The following is a 16,799-nucleotide window of genomic DNA, read 5'->3' on the forward strand; positions in this document are numbered from 1 at the left end:
AACTTCGCCCGGGTCGCTCCGATGCCCTTGCCACTCGCCACTGGTAACGGTAGACTGTTCTGCGGCTTGCGAAACCGACCGACAACAGGCAACACCCAACACAAGCAAGTACCCTCGGTCACCCGTCAAACACCAGACAGAGGCAAAATTTCAAATTCAATTAGCTAAATTGTTGTCCCCTTTTTGCTTCCCGCTACAACAACAGACAAGTGTATAGGATGCAGTACACAAGGTTCAAACAACAATTTTGCACATTAACGATACATTAAATAGCAAGGAAAATTATTAATCAGTAATGGAAAAGTCTCCTTGAAATCACTTGGGCCGTAAACCACAACTGAGGAAGCAAGGAGGTCATTCAATTTTGCCCCGATCTGCCTAGAGCATTACCGTTGGCGACGAAACGCTCGTCGAAGGTAGCTATGTTTTGAATGCATAACTCAAAGCATCCGAGTTCGCATTGTGCTGCTCTCTTCCGCAAGCGGCAGAACGCGAAGCAGTATTCGGGCGGTTTGGCTCTCCTCCCTCCGCTACAGCCTCGGCTGTCCATTTCTCTACGAGACCTTTCTTTCCAATTTGTGCGTGAAAGAACAGACGTCCACAAGTTGCTCGCTTTGCTGAACGATCTGTCTCGTTCCTTACGCTTGGCGCACCAATCGCGCATTTTCAGAGCACGGGTGCATTTGTGCCACTGGGATCGCCGCTTCTTTTCCTTTCGCGATCGTTTGCGTTTTCTGACCTTCCGATGACAGCATTCTTTCATGCACTTGCCTTTCCGCTCTTTTCGGCGGCGGCACTTGAGTTTTTGCTTTCTTTCTTTTTGTGCCAACTCTTTCAAGCTGCCGGTAACCGGAGCTAGTATGGCGCCGACATCGTCGGAGTGCGGCGCCGCGCCTGCATCGCGGCAAGCAGCGCATGACTCACTGCCAGTCGCGTCCGAACAAGGACAAGGCTCTCTCACGCCAGCCCCCAAGCTAGGCATATCCTCTGCAGGCTCGCCACTCAAGTTACACTGATCTGCCGGTGTGCCGCATCGCTCAGCGCTAACCGGCGCACGATCACGTTCGTCCGACAGCTGCGGCTCTTCGGATCGCGTGAGGTCCATGTTCGCACTAGGGTTGTTTTCGCCAATACAACTGAGCGCGTCAGTACACGAAACATGGCTCCTGTCTAGTCGCTGGCTGTCGACTTCACAGGTGTGGTTCTTGACAGCGTCCGCGTCATGGGTCTGCCTCAGCTGTTCAACACTCGTGGGCTGCGCAGTTTCCATGAGCGCCACTTCGTTTTTCCGCGAGTGATGACCTACGACAACGCTGATCTCGGACAGCGCCAATTTGTCGTCTCCTAGCCTGACTACATCTCCGCCACGCTTGACAACTTCTGCTTCTGAGGAAATCGCCAATGTGTCGTCTACTAGCCTGACTACATCTCCGCCATGCTTGACAACTTCTGCTTCTGAGTTGTCAGGCGGTTGATTTACTGCCAGGTCGCCACTCTCGATTGGTGGAATCGGATTGCTTACAGCAACGTGAGGCGGCGTGCAGGACGGTGTCACTGCGGATTTCTCGCCTATAGTGACTATATTCTCGCCGATGGAGTCGGCTCCGACCGGCTCAGCTGCCAGTGGCTCGACCAAGGTAACCCTAGACACTTCTGTTCGAGACTCGATCAGCTCGCTGCTGCTATCGCGTTGCTCGGCCGCTTCCCCAAGCTGTGTCTCATTCTCTGGTGCAAGCACAATTTGCTCCGAGACTTCCTGACTTTCTAGCCATTCGGTTACATCGGCTTTCAATTGATACGCCAAATCCAAAAACGTTTTGGTACAGTTTTTCTCACGCCGATACCTGTCCCCAAGCTCCATAGGTGACAGTCGATGTCTTTTCAGTAAAGACTCTTTCAAGTAATCGTAGCTTTTCAAGTCAACGTCTATCGCGCGCTTGATTTCTTCCGACGCCTCAGCGGAGAGAATAGCTACCAATTTTTGTGCCCAAGTATCTCGCTCGAAGCGCTTACTTTTGCAGACACGCTCGAAGTCTGCCAAATACACTGCCATATCCTCGGCGATGAGGAACGGTGGTGGACAGTCTCGCGGTAATGAACCGTTACAATGAATGGCATTAAAAGTTTTAATCTTTTCTACGCTCATTCTATGCGCTGAAATCTCCAGCTGCATAAGCTTCTTTAAGCGGGAAAACCGCTTTTCGCGTTCCATCCTTTCACGCTTTTGGAGTAGCCTTTCGGCTTCCTCCTCCTCTCTCTCTTGAATATCATCCCAGGCCTCTGCGGCTTCCTCAACCGTCACGTCCTCTGCCTGCATGATCTCAAGAATTTCCTTTTTTCTTTTTGTTGAGCCCAAATCGATGCCCAACTCCTCACAAATTTGGAGAAGTTCTTTTACCTTGTAACTCTCCATCTTTTACCGGCCTCTTGTTGTTTGCCTTTTTAGAATAGTGTACTATACGTTCGCTATCTCGCTCCTAGCCAGAGATGCGCAAGCCTTTCTCACACTGATTCCCTTCTCAGCATCCCCTGGTTTTCAAAACACTTCCTGTAGGCTTGAAACACGCAAGGTTAACACAATGCTACGCTCAGCCTTTCTCTAAGCTACCCTGTGTGTTAGAGAAGTCTGGCGTTTGAGGGAAACTTCAGGTACTCACCGCGCCGAGGTGCCTGACGCCGGTCAATCCCGCAGCTGCCATCCAATGTTGTGACAGTGGATCCCACAGCTGCCACCAATGTTGTGCCGGTGGGGTTATCACACAGTAGCCCACCGTCAACAGGGTTGTGCCAAGGAGTTGGTAACGCAGCGCTCGTCACCCGTTTCGTGAACGAGGGCTGTCAGCTCCCTGGGCGGTAGCGATGAATCCGAGTCGGCGTTGGTGAGATGAAGAAAAGGCTTTATACACTATTTACATGCATTTACACAACAAGATCGGCTCTGGGGCCGAAAGCTAACATAGCCATACGCGACTGTTCTCGCGCAGCGACGGCCGGGGAGATTCCGCCGCGTCCGCACTGTCAGGGGGCGAACTGCTCCCGATGGACGCTAGTGACGAACTCACACTCGGACGACGGAGTCTCGAACGGAAGCACTTGAGACTCCGTTGCCGAGAACCGTTGACGCTCAAAATGGTCCAATCCGACGGCAGCACTTTCGCAGGGCCAATGGGAGAGCTTGCTGCGCTCTCGCTTCAAATATGCCGCGGGGCGAGAAGGGGTTCACCGTCAGGGCCACGGCGCGCCGTGCTGTCTGGACGTTCAGCTCATGTTCAAACACGTCGCCTCTCTCCCTTTGGTACGGCTCGCCTCCAGTGCATTGATGCTTTGCAGAGAAGTATCCGTATTTTGTGAAGGAGGCGTTAGCCGAAGAAGTTTGGCGTCCGGCTGAATTTCTGGGCGGCTTTGGCCAGGCACAACAGAGTATACGAAACGCCCGTGTTCAGGGTTGAAACCTTGAATTATTGGCCGCAATGATAGCAATTACACTCGGCATAGATTGGTTAGGATTGAGTTGGTTTATAGGGTCTAACGTCCCAAAGAGACTCACGTTATTTTCGACTCAGCGACTAAGATTATTTGCAAGAGAGGAGGAATAGATTTGAGGACTGTCCTGTATGTCGGAATGTCTGGAATGATCCAGGTTACATCATTGGGCTTGAAGCTACCTGTAGAACAAGGGAAAGAAGACATGCTCTTAAAATACTGCCTGTATGTTTATTATTTCACAACGTTAGCATCACCAGTACCGTTTTCTAAAGACGACGGCACTGAAAGTCTCTATCTACCACCATTATAACTATCTACACCTCTTGGGCGCAGGTACAGAAGCGCAGACAACTCACAGACAAAGGAAAAGCAATGAAAAAACGAAATGCAAGCGCACGAAAAATGGTATCAATGTAAAAACTAAGCGGGTAACCACTACTGCAAACGCAGGATTTCTTGCATCTCATCGTTATGATCACCTATACCAGTCTTTCCTTGTGAATAATACCACATTCGTCCCCATCTCGCCTCGCTGTGCGTGTGTGTGTGTGTGTGTGTGTGTGTGTGTGTGTGTGTGTGTGTGTGTGTGTGTGCGTGCGTGTGTGTGCATATATATATATATATATATATATTGTGAGACAGCACTTGCACAAAACGTCTGTTCTATTCCAGAACCAGCTGGCACACAGCGCGCGACGCTCCGAGCAGCAGTCAGCGATGATGATGATAATGATGATGGATCTATACAGATGAAAGAGGTGAAAGTTCACGCGTTGCGCTCACACAAATCCCCCCGACAAAAAAGCGGCCACCCTGGTCGCTGATTACAGGGATGAGGGACGACGGGCATAGGGCTTCATGCGCGAGACGTGGACGATCTCTTCGGAGCGACGACGTCGATCTGCGACGGTGTGCGAGGGAATAACGCGATAGTTCACCGGAGACGTTTGTTGGAGTACTGTATAAGGGCCAATGTAACGATGGAGAAACTTCTCACACAGGCCAGGAATGCGGATTGGTGTCCACAGGAGAACTTCATCACCGGGGTAAAAGGAGGGAGTTCGATGGCGTTGATCATACAGGGCTTTGCGTTCTTGTTGAGCATCTTCAGTGTTCAAACGGGCAAGTTGGCGACACTGGGCCATACGAGTGGCAAACTCTTCGCCCAGAGATTCAGACGTAGAGGGAGCAGAGAAGAAAGTAGTGTCCAGTACTGTCGATGGTTGACGGCCATAAACTAAAAAGAAAGGGCTATAACCAGTAGTGCGCTGAACAGCGGAATTGTAGGCGTAGGTGACGAAAGGTAAAACGTTGTCCCAGTTCCGGTGATCAGGAGCGATATACATGGATATCATGTCGGACAAAGTGCGATGAAACCGCTCGATGAGTCCGTTGGTCTGAGGGTGGTAGCTAGAAGAAGTCTTATGGACGGTGTTGGCTGCGCGCAGTACTTCCTCAAGGACTTGAGAAAGAAATGTCTTTCCACGGTCGCTAATGAGAATACGAGGAGCACCATGACGCAAAACTATCGCACGCAGGAAAAAATCGGCGACTTCAGAGGCGGCACCGGAGCGAAGAGGTGCGGTTTCAGCGTACCGCGTTAGATGGTCGATGGCAGTGACAACAAAACGGTTGCCGTCTGACGTCAAAGGGAGAGGACCAAACAAGTCAATGGCGACCGTGTCAAAAGGCACAGATGGGCAAGGTAGAGGTTGCAGTAGGCCAGCAGGAGGGGATGTTGAACGCTTGCGATGCTGGCAAGACGGACATGATGAAATGTATTTGGCGACGCTGGCAGAAAGCCCAGGCCAGAAGTAGCGGCTCTTGATACGGTCGTAAGTTTTAAAGTGGCCTAAATGTCCAGCAGTGGGGTCGTCGTGGTAAGCCTCCATAATTTTAAAACGAAGGGAGCGAGGGGCAACGGGTACCCAGCGTTGACCCGTAGGGTGATAAACGTCGCGGTAAAGTGTTCCATGGTGAAATCGGAACCGACGAAGCTGACGGCGCAAGCGACTGTTTGGGACAACTGATTCTCCACGGAGGCGAGCGATGATTGTGCTGCAGTAAGGGTCAGTCAGCTGCAGGGACGAGAAATCAGCATTGTTCTCGAGTGGAGCTATAGCGATGGGTGCAACATTCAGGTGGCCAGCAGAAGGCTGACTCGGATGGCAGCAGGGAGAGGAGACCGTATGTGGGGCCGCGTCAGTAGATAGCAATGGGCAGCGGGAGAGGGCGTCAGCGTCGAGGTGTTTTCGCCCAGATTTATAAGTGATGGTGAAGGTGTATTCTTGAAGACGTAGTACCCAGCGACCCAGTCGACCCGATAAGTTCTTCAGCGATGACAGCCAACAGAGTGCGTGATGGTCTGTGACAATGGTGAAGTGGCGGCCATACAAATAAGGTCGAAATTTTTGAACCGACCAAACAACGGCGAGGCACTCTTGCTCGGTACTAGTATAGTTACGCTCAGCTGCAGTAAGCGTACGACTGGCGTATGCGACGACTTGCTCTTCAGACACTGCGTTGCGTTGCAAGAGAACCGCGCCAATACCGTGGCCACTGGCGTCTGTGTGAAGTATGGTGGGCGCGTCAGCGACAAAATGGCGAAGCACGGGGGTGGAAGTGAGTGCCTGCTTGAGAGCTTTGAAGGCGTCACGCGTTCACGCGTTGCGCTCACAATATATATATATATATATATATATATATATATATATATATATATATATATATATATATATATATATATATATATATATATATATATATATATATATATATATATATATATGTGTTTCTTAATGCATATATATATATATATATATATATATATATGCATTAAGAAACACAAACTGATATAGAAGTTCAGTACTGGCAGCCAAAAGGAAATTTACGCTTCTTAAGCTTGTTACGTAATTGACAAAATTCTTTAAGAGCAAGCAAAAGTGGCCTTTGCCCCTTTTTATAAATCTGAGCTCCTTCGAGGTCTTCTCTGCGGCTAAATGTGAAGGTAAACTTAAGCAGAAAGAAAGCCTGTCTCCTAATTATCAATGCATTGCTGGTTGTTTTTACACTTGTTTACTTCTTCAAAACACGCTAAACAGACCGATATATGCCATGAATGATGCAAGGACGCTACTTAAATATATAAGCATGGTAGGAATAAACAGTTTTAGTACTGAAAAAGAAGAAAAAGCACAGAATTTGCAGCATAAAAGCAAATCTCGGGGAACGGCCCTCATACAGGATGTACGTGTGTGGGGAGCTATTCATTGGCTTTTGTAAGGAAACTATGCTAGACGGTTATATGAAACGCAGATTCTGAATTATTGAGGAGCTCGGCAAAGGCACTGAGCAACGCAAACCGCATACACGTGGCCCGCAATGTTGTTAAATTTATATGACGCTACGCGGAAGAGCCTTTTGTTAGATTTTAGTGCTGCGTGCAATCAATAAGCACCACATAGAAGTTCCGCTACCATTGGGAGTATTGTGCTAGAGAAGCCTTATTGTTTCGTCAAGTAATGCCTCTTAAGCATTCAGCTACACATACCGGAATATATCTTTATCGCAATATTTGTGGATAAAAACACCCTCTTTGTGGATAAAAACACCCTTGTCCGGGCCTCGTATTTGGTACGACTAGATTCACAGGAAAAATAGGTGCATGAGCTAACTATATATAGCCGGCTATCACGAATCACGGCTAGGCGAAATAGGTAAACGACTCGATCAGTATTACAGGCAACTTAATAAACAACACAGTAGCTTATGTGTCACAAGTGGTGCGTAAAAACACTAGGGGGAACTTAAGCTCCATTTTTCAAGGGTATAACGCGGCAGTCTAGGCGAGCACCCGACATATAAAGCCGTACTTTAACTAAGCCGTATGAACTGCCCTTCGTAGCCTAGGTAGAGCGAGCCTAACAAGGCATTCCACTTTCCCACCTGAAATGAACAACCCGAATTGGTAGCTGCTCTCAGCTCTCTGATATCATTGGCCCTGATGGCGTGAATTGATATTCCAACACAAATGTTCCACTAGCTCATAAGGAACTATAGAAAAGCTACTGATAATTACTGTGGTAATTCCTTAACATTTCTATCGGCATTACTATTGTCACATTTGTGCTAACTTGTCCGGTGTGAGGAGGAAGAAGAAACAACAGGATCAGCCATTACTAACGAAGCAACCGTAGAGCAAATTGTTAATTTGACATCTCATTAGCCATTATTTTCTTAGGACTGATATCTTTAAATAATTTGCTGAATACCTTTCTAAGCGTGTATCCAGCTTTTACATGTGATTGAACAGGTAGAGGACTCGCAAGAGCACATTTTTGTCACGTGTGATTTTGACACCGCCAGGGCTCAAAGGTTTTCTTAGCGGGACGTTGAGTGATGCTAGCGAATATTTCCAGAGGGGCATCCGTTTGCTTTTTACGCATTTGTACCATTATGGAGAAATAAAAAAAAAATAAAGTTTTGCTATCATGAAGCTCGAATGTTGGAATAGAGCCATGCACTGACATTGGTAGCATTGGTGAACAGCAAGAGTAGAAATTAAGAGTGAGAGTAAATTTACTTCGAGCTTGAGTTCTAATTTAACATTTTTTTTTTCTGCCCTCTTCATCCTGTGGATGCCGCTAAGAAGCGCTGGGAAGTTAGTGTGGCACGTGGGCCACAGCTTGTGCACCAGTGCACGAGCAGTGCGTGTACGCGCCCTAGATGCAGGGAAAAATATAGTTTGTTTGTCTGTTTACCCTTCACAACGCGGACACAACGCAATCGCGACTGCGCTGTTTCTTCTTTTTGGCCAACAGATAGTGTCACTATAACTTGAGCAATAGATAAAACGGAATTCTTCGTTGCCTGTGTAGAACTGAGAATTGGTCAAACTAACAAACGATAGAATACAAAAGCAAATAATTTTCTTTCTGAGTCCTTCATATTGTAAAATTAAACTTATTTCCGTTCTCTTCTTCGTTGTGACTAGCGGTAACAAAAGCACCGTCTTTTGCATTTTACGCCCACTTAGCCTTGATGTTCAATTTTGAAGCCACGTCTCTAAATCCACAAATACTTGCACTGCGAAGAATAAACTTCTACTGTGTGGTTACGGGACCACATTGGTAAAAATAAAACCCAGGAAAACATCTATGGGGAAAATAAAAAAATCCAGGACCGAAACGGTTAAGCTGCCTAAACCATCGAAGAATCAGTACCTGGCCGTGTCAGCTGCCAGGTGTACCACCTGCATGCGCTATGCTCGTATGTAATGCCTACAAATGATGCAGTAATGAGGCTGCTGCCGACTGTGGTTACCAGGGCTGATGTTTTGAGAGCGGAGAGTAGTGCGCGTTTGTGTTCAAATCACGCGTTCATGGTTAACCCACCATATTCATCTTCCTAATATTTAAGAGCTTTTGCTCTACTGCTGCCGTTCTTAAAGGTCATCTGGAGCCGCAATTTGACCTCAAGTGCGCCGCTTCCTTTTTTTTTTTTTCCCACTGCATTTGTTTTATCTACATCGCACACCTGCTGCGTCTTCACACGCTTCTAGGTCGCGAAGAAGCAGCAGCAGGTGTGCGATGTAGATAAAACTTTATTCGTACCGGTACATATCTCCACAATTATACAACATTGCCTGACCTAATGCCACGCAGCTTTCCAGTCCCCTGGCTATCCTTTCTCTCCACCTTCACCACTGCTCATCTGAATCGCTTCTTGGGGCCTCCCCTTTCAAAGTGTCCTCGACACCTTCGTGTCGTCTAGACCGGCTGTGATTTCCTTGAGGTTCTCAGATCGCCATGAAGGAGTCGCGCGTTAAAACCAGGGCTTCGGCTGCGTTTCCTTTAGTCTGCAGACCGCCATGGAGGAGTTCAACCACTGCAAATCGTGTCTGATCATGTTTATTCGAGATTCCGCTCTGCAAACTGCATTATGCACTGCAGTGTGTAGTGCACCCAGCCGCAAACGCCCGCAAACTCTCATTGAGCATTACCGCCAAGGTCCGCTTCTACCAAAATATTACAGACAATCGGTTCTGAAACATACTGCCAATTCTGCGACCGCTTGTGGTTGCAGCGTTGTTAAAACTCGGCGAGTGGTCCTATGATTCCCATGTTGCCATGATTTGAACTAACGCTCTACATTCGGTTCACCAGCGTTGAATAGTTTAACCGCATCTTTGTTAAAGTAAAAGATGTGATATCACAGTGAAGCTTGAAACATCGCAAGCATACTACTGAAAAAATAAACCGCTTGTTTTAACATAACGTGGGACACTAAGCTACTAGCTTAGAGAGTTACGTATGTGGCCTCACATGATCAACGCTCCACTGCTTTCTAAAAAAAAACATAGAGACAATTCAAATGTTTTCCATCTGACTGAAGCAGTACAGAATTTCCACGGCTTAACTCCAAGTGCTTCAGCAAGTTTCAGTGCACCCCAAATTTATCTCGTGCTGTAAATGTGAGTTTATAACTCAATGAGATGACAGCTGTGACCACGTAGCCTGCTTTTTTCCGATTATCACTTGTAATAATATAAAGCGTCTAAACATTGCTGATTACTTAGAGAAACAATTCTCTACGGTGTCAGCGCTCCATTTCGCAGCAGCGAACTTCAGCCTCTATATTGGACACAGCAAATACAATGTTTGTAAATGTGAGTTTATAACTCAATGGGATGACACCTGTGAGCACGTAGCCTGCTCTTTCCCGTTTATCACTTGTAATAATATAAAGCGTTTAAACATTGCTGATTACTTAGAGAAACAATTCTCTACGGTGTCAGCGCTCCATTTCACAGCAGCGAACTTCAGCCTCTGTATTGGACACAGCATATACAATGTTTGTAAATGTGAGTTTATAACTCAATGGGATGACAGCTGTGAGCACATATACCTGCTCTTTTTCGATTATCACTTGTAATAATATAAAGGGTCTAAACATTGCTGATTACTTAGAGAAACAATTCTCTACGGTCTAGCGCGACATTTCACAGCAGCGAACTTCACCCTCGGTTTTGGACACAGCATATACAATGTTTGTAAAAGCTGCGCACCACGTTTTACCAATATGCTAATTGGGCTCCAAATATTGGCTCGATGGCGGTGTGATGCATCCCTTTTGACGAGTCAAACCAGCATCCGCCTACTTCGGCTTTCTCCATTAAATTTATCTTCAATTTATGTACATTACAGCGCTGAGAGTGAGTGCTAAATTCTGTTTCTAAAATAAAACATCACTATCCAGGACGTTTGAACAAAGTATTAGTGCTCGTACGCCTGCCAGCGCTAAGTTACGGCTTAGTGGAGATTGAGTTAAATGTGCCGAAACGGCACCTTGCGCGTGCGAGTAATGCGGTTAATGGCTGTGAATAGCCGATATCGCCTCGTGTAAAACTGCAACATACTGAGCATTTAACCTAGTTAAATACGCCATACATATACGTCATCTCGTTGAAGACAGATACCACGCAGCCGTGCCAGACAGGCTCCTGAGACTACTGGACAAAGAGAAGCCAGACTAGACCGTTGAGGAGAAGTTTGCAAGCGCAGAAACAAGCCAAGGTCGAAACGGCAGATACTACTGCGGCTGAGGCCTATGACTAACGCTCGTGAAACGTATTTGTTTCAAGGATAGTCGAACCTCTGCCATATTTCTTTTACCGAATGGCTTAATTCACTCAGAGCGAAAATATTTTCTTGTCATTCAGGAACATCTAGAAAGCAAGGAAGCGAGTGTAAGGAGCCCATTAAAAAGAAGATAATTTTTACTAAAATTTTGATGCCGTGCCAAAGCGAAGTTGAGCGTGTTTCGCTATTCTGCCGTCTATCTTTATGTAGTATGCTCAAATGCGGCTCACGTTTGTCTCCAAAATAAATTCTGCTTTTAATAATTGGTTGCGCGACTGCAGCGCCATCCTGCATCTGCCTCGGCAACGCATTGCTACGCAGCTTTTATGATGTTTTCATGCAGTTGTCATGCAGCTGTGTCACAATCAACACAGTATTTGTGTCGCCTGCGTCTTGTTCGGTGTTATACCGTGAATACGACCGCGCATACCAGCATGGCGATCACATCCTAGAAACTAGATGGCGACACCTTATAAAAATGGTGGTGCTCTTGGTAAAGCAGCTGCTGCATTGTTTTTATGAACCTCTCTTTGGTCATCTCGCGAGAATATTTTGTCTTCATAAGCGCACAAAATGTATTTCTCGAATGATGCCCTTGGCATGAATTTCTGCAGTGCTCATCGCGCTTCGCTGACGAGATTAGCCCCAATTTTTAGCAAGGCTGCTGTTGTTAGTGTTGCGGTAATGGCAAGCTAACTGTGCTATAAAGCAAGTTCCTTTGTATAAGTTTCGATACACGACCTGCACGTCAGGTGAAGTTCGTGTTTCCCAGTGTGTGGGCGGACAAACGGACAGAAGGGTGTCGACAAAGAGAGGAATGCGTAGCCATAAATTGCATTCCTGGATTACCATGGTATACCGGAAAAAGAGCGGTTATCAGAGGCGGTCAGCAGTTATCGAATAATAAAAATATTAATAATAGTAATCTTAATTCGACCATCACGTCGTACTTGATAGTAGTAGTAGTAGTTATTCAACTACCGATAGGAGGTCGCGATACAGTCTTCGTGCTTTGGGACCTCCTTATATACATCTCGGAATGAAATCATCAAAGTGCATCCCACATATAGACATACTTATGGAGGTGTGGCTTCAGCACTATCTCGGTGGATGTTGATTTCGACGCCCTCGATAGAGTTGGTAAAAGTGCAGTTGTTGGTCTGTCGCGTACGAACTTCTTGAGCAAGACAGACGGATATGGCCTTGTCGTGGAAAGCATTGCGCTTAAGTCCCGCTCACTTGAGCAACTGAAAACTCTCGAACCGCAGTGCTTTTTAACGTGTCCAGGATGAAGTGTTGCAAACCGTACAGAGAAAAGTCTAGTATTCAGTGTTCGAGTTCCACCGTTTGCGCCGGTCCGACTCGCTAATTGCAGAAACTGCGCCATGTTGTCTGAAGGTTTCTTTTTGATGTGTGTATTAGTAGAGACATGTGTTATTTCATCATGCTGGCAAGGCAGGCATGAGAAGACTTTCCTGTTCTTTGTGTGGCATGCTTATAAACAAGAATGTATTTTCAGTTTTATTCTCGCTCTTGCCAGTCAGTAATGATGCGAAAGCCTTCGATGGACTACTATGATGCGCGGATTCGAAACCATGACCGATTCTTATGCACACACACACACACACACGCACATATATATATATATATATATATATATATATATATATATATATATATATATATATATATATATATATATATATATATATATATATATATATATATATAGCGAAGTATACGCTTCATTAAAGGAAACATTTTTAATTATTTTTCATTTCACTCAACGTTTCGATCGGAGACCGAAAGATCGGTCTCCGATCGAAACTTCGAGTGAAATGAAAAATGAAAAATAAAAAATGTTTCCTATAATGAAGCCTATACTTCGCTATATACTCTTTTAGCAGTCTAGTACGTTATGTTCTCGCAACCTATATATATATATATCTATATATATATTCATCGCTCAAAACGCTCGAATTAATTATCTATAATTAACATCGTTAATGATGATGCTAAAAATAATGCACAGATGTCCACTTGATCAAAGGAGGAGCGCGTTGCCTAGCTCACTTGCCGTCTTCTAGAGAGCTCATAGTCGCCACTAGCCACTGTTCTTGAAAAGGTAATTACGCAAGGAAAAACAAGCAGCCGAGAGACATGAATAGTTAAGCCTTTTTAAGCACCGGTAATCACTTCAAAGGCATGCCAGCGTAAATTAAGGAACGAAATGTGCCGATCATGCCATCGTGGCTCTCCTCATCACTGTTTGTCTTAGTCGCTTATGTACGGAGCCAGCAGGCGCGGCACAACCATATCTGCCACTCTGCCTCAATAAGGGCACGTCACATACTGTTCTGCGTCGCTTTAAGGACAAAATCGTCGTGCAATACACGCCCAAATGCAATTTTGCAAATAAAAGAATACAATAAATGCCTGGAACATAGCACTCACTCCAGAGAACAGCTAAGGCACGCTTCAGTTCAGTCGTTCAGTCGTGTCCGACTCTTCGTGACCCTATGGACCATGTCACGCCACGCTTTCCGGTCTCTCACTATCTTCCTAACATCACATAACTTCATCTGCAGTGCCTCGAGGATGCCATCTAACCATCGCGTTCGCTGCCTACCCCTTCTCCGGCGACCCTCAACCTTTCCCAACATCAAATCTTTCTCCAGCGACTCCTCTCTTCTCATCAGACGACCAAAGTAGCTGAGCTTTAACTTTAGAATTTGGCCCTTACAATGAGTCAGGGTTTATGGTCGACAATATCGACTGATTTGATCGTCTGGCAGTCCAAGGAGCTCTCAAGAGTCTTCGCCAGCACCACAATTCAAACGCGTCAATTCTTCGGCGGTCAGCCTTTTTCACAGTCCAACTCTCGCATCCATACATTACAATTGGAAAGACCATAGCACGAGTTATACGGATCTTGGTTGGCAGACTAATGTCTCTGCTCTTTACTAGGCGGTCAAGGCTAACCATTGCTCTCTTTCCCAGAAGCAGGCGTCTCCTAATTTCATGGCTGCAGTCTCCTTCTGAAATAATCTTGGAGCCCAAGAAGAGAAAATCTGTCACAGCTTCCACTTCTTGTCCATTGATGCTCCAGGACTTGATAGGGCAAGACGCCATGATCTTAGTCTTTTTAATGTTCAGTTTAAGCCCAAACTTCTCACTCTCTTCTTGTACGCGCATCAGAAGTCTATTGAGTTCCACTTCACTTTCTGCCATTAAAGTGGTATCATCCGCATATCTAAGGTTGTTGATACGTTTTCCAGCAATCTTCACTCCAGCTGAAGACTCGTCCAGACCGGCCTTCCTCATGATGCACTCTGCATATAGGTTAAATAGGCAGGGCGACAGTATGCAGCCTTGTCTCACTCCTTTCTCAATCGGAAACCAATCGGTAAGACCATGCCCAGTTCTGACTGTGGCCTCTTGCCATTCATACAGGTTCCTGAGGAGACAGATGAGGTGAATTGGAACTCCAATCTCTTGGAGAGCTTGCCACAATCTGTTGTGATCTACGCAATAAAACGATTTCGCATAATCAATAAAGCAGAAGTGGATGGGTTTCTGGAACTCTCTTAATTTTTCCATGATCAAGCGAAGGTTGGCAATTTGGTCTCTAGTTCCTCTGCCCTTGCGAAACCCAGCTTGCACGTCCGGAAGCTCCCGATCCACATACTGCTGCAGCCTACCTTGGAGGATTTTTCAACATCACCTTGCTAGCATGCGAAATAAGCGTGATCGTGCGGCAGTTGGAACAATCTTTGGCACTGCCTTTCTTTGTAATGGGGATGTAAACTGACCTCATCCAATCCTGTGGCCACTGCAGGGTTGTCCAAATCTTCTGACATAATGTATGCAGAATGTTAACAGCATCATGGTTGAGGTTTTGAAGCAACTCAGCTGGAATGCCATCAATTCCGCTAGCTTCGTTCTTAGCAAGGCTGGCTAAGGCCCATTCAACTTCACTCTTCAGGATGCCCGGCTCGAGATCAGTAATCACAACCGTCTTATGTTGGGTTTGCACATTCGGGTTCTTCTTGTACAGTTCTTCTGTGTATTCCTGCCACCTCTTCTTTATCTCTGAGGCTTCAGTGAGGTCCTTGCCTCGTTTGTCCTTTATCACGCCCAGCTTAGCAGGATAGCGTTATTGTGTTGTTCGGGTACCAGCGATTATTATTGCACTACTCCTGTGCCTTCCCTGGGAGCTCAGTGGTTTATAGCTTGGCTACTGCGCCGGAGCTCCTGGGTTCGAACCCGGCTGCGGCGACTGCGGTTTCATATAAGTGAAACTCAAGGCACCTGCGGGCCGTACAAAGTAAGTGCACGTTAAAAATGCCCAGGTGGTCTAAATTAGTCAGGAGTCGACCACAACGTAGTCCCTCGTTCAATCTGCTGCTTTAGGACGTTAATCTCAGATGTCATGCCACACCAGGCCATACAATACCACTTCTGCTTACACTTTCTCCAGCTGCACCCGATAAAATGCAAATGCTATTGGTGTGCTGTTGAAGGAACACCCGATCATCATCATCATCAGGCCACAGTAGGCCAAAGGGTTCTCCCATATTCTTCCGAATCCAATTCGTTACTTTTAGCGACGATCGATCGCTTATCCCCCTTCGCATCACATGTCCGACCCATGCCCAATTCTTCTTGATTTTGACTAGTGTCATCAACTCGAGTTATTTCCCTGACCCACTCTGCCCGCTTCCTATCTCTTAACGTCACACCTACCATTTTTTGTTCTGCGTTGTCCTCAACTTAAACAGATGGCATTTTGTTAACCACTGCGCTTCTGCCCTATTGTAACTTACGGGCAAAGTGCAACCGCTTTTCACGTAAAGTTCAAAACTATGAGAAATTTTCCTTGGACTGGAAGCGAAGCTATAACCACTCGTTTCACTTTTCACGAACACATCAGTTAACCAACGAAATCGCTTAAGGCTTCTAACGATGTTTTGGTTAGTGGTCGACCTCTATTTATAGAAAATAAAGAGAGGCAGAAATGAAATGCAGAGAAGTAAGACAATAAAAGCCAAGCAACAAGCTTTTAGGCAGAGGGACGTTTATACAGTTCTTTTTCTTTCTTTCAAAGATACAGACAACGCGTCTGCTTTCTAAACAAATGCCAGGCTTCACAAATAAATGCAAGGCTAAACATAGTCACCTCTGCTAGTGACAAACTTAGCATACACCAGCAATGCACATTGCACATCCAGCACGCGGTCATTGTTGTGTAGTACATGCCACAGTGTTGTAGATGCACGGCTTGGAAACAACACAGTATCGATGTTGCGACATCAGCTCAGGAAAGGGAGGTCACGCAGACGGCATGCGCACCACGCCTCCAAGGTTTTAGCAGCATTAAAGCAGGATGCCCTGAGCCCAATAAAATAACAATATATACACGTATTGGTCCGGTTTTGAACGGGGCAAGAGAAAATTTTCAGTGGGACCAGTAATAAGGAATTTGCCTTTCTCATACCCACTGGTAAAGCCTGAATCCACCCGTGCTCAAGGCTCAGTGCTCCAAGATTCTGCCAAAACCTTCGACTCACTTATACTAGTTTCCAAGGTAGGCAGATGATACAAAAATAATCCTCACTGTCATGGAAGTCCACAGATGTGGAAATGTACTGTCATTTTCTCTATAGAATGTGT

Source organism: Amblyomma maculatum, chromosome 1 (assembly GCF_055883805.1).
Source record: "Amblyomma maculatum isolate TAMU_Amacu chromosome 1, ASM5588380v1, whole genome shotgun sequence".
Taxonomy (NCBI): Eukaryota; Metazoa; Arthropoda; class Arachnida; order Ixodida; family Ixodidae; genus Amblyomma; species Amblyomma maculatum.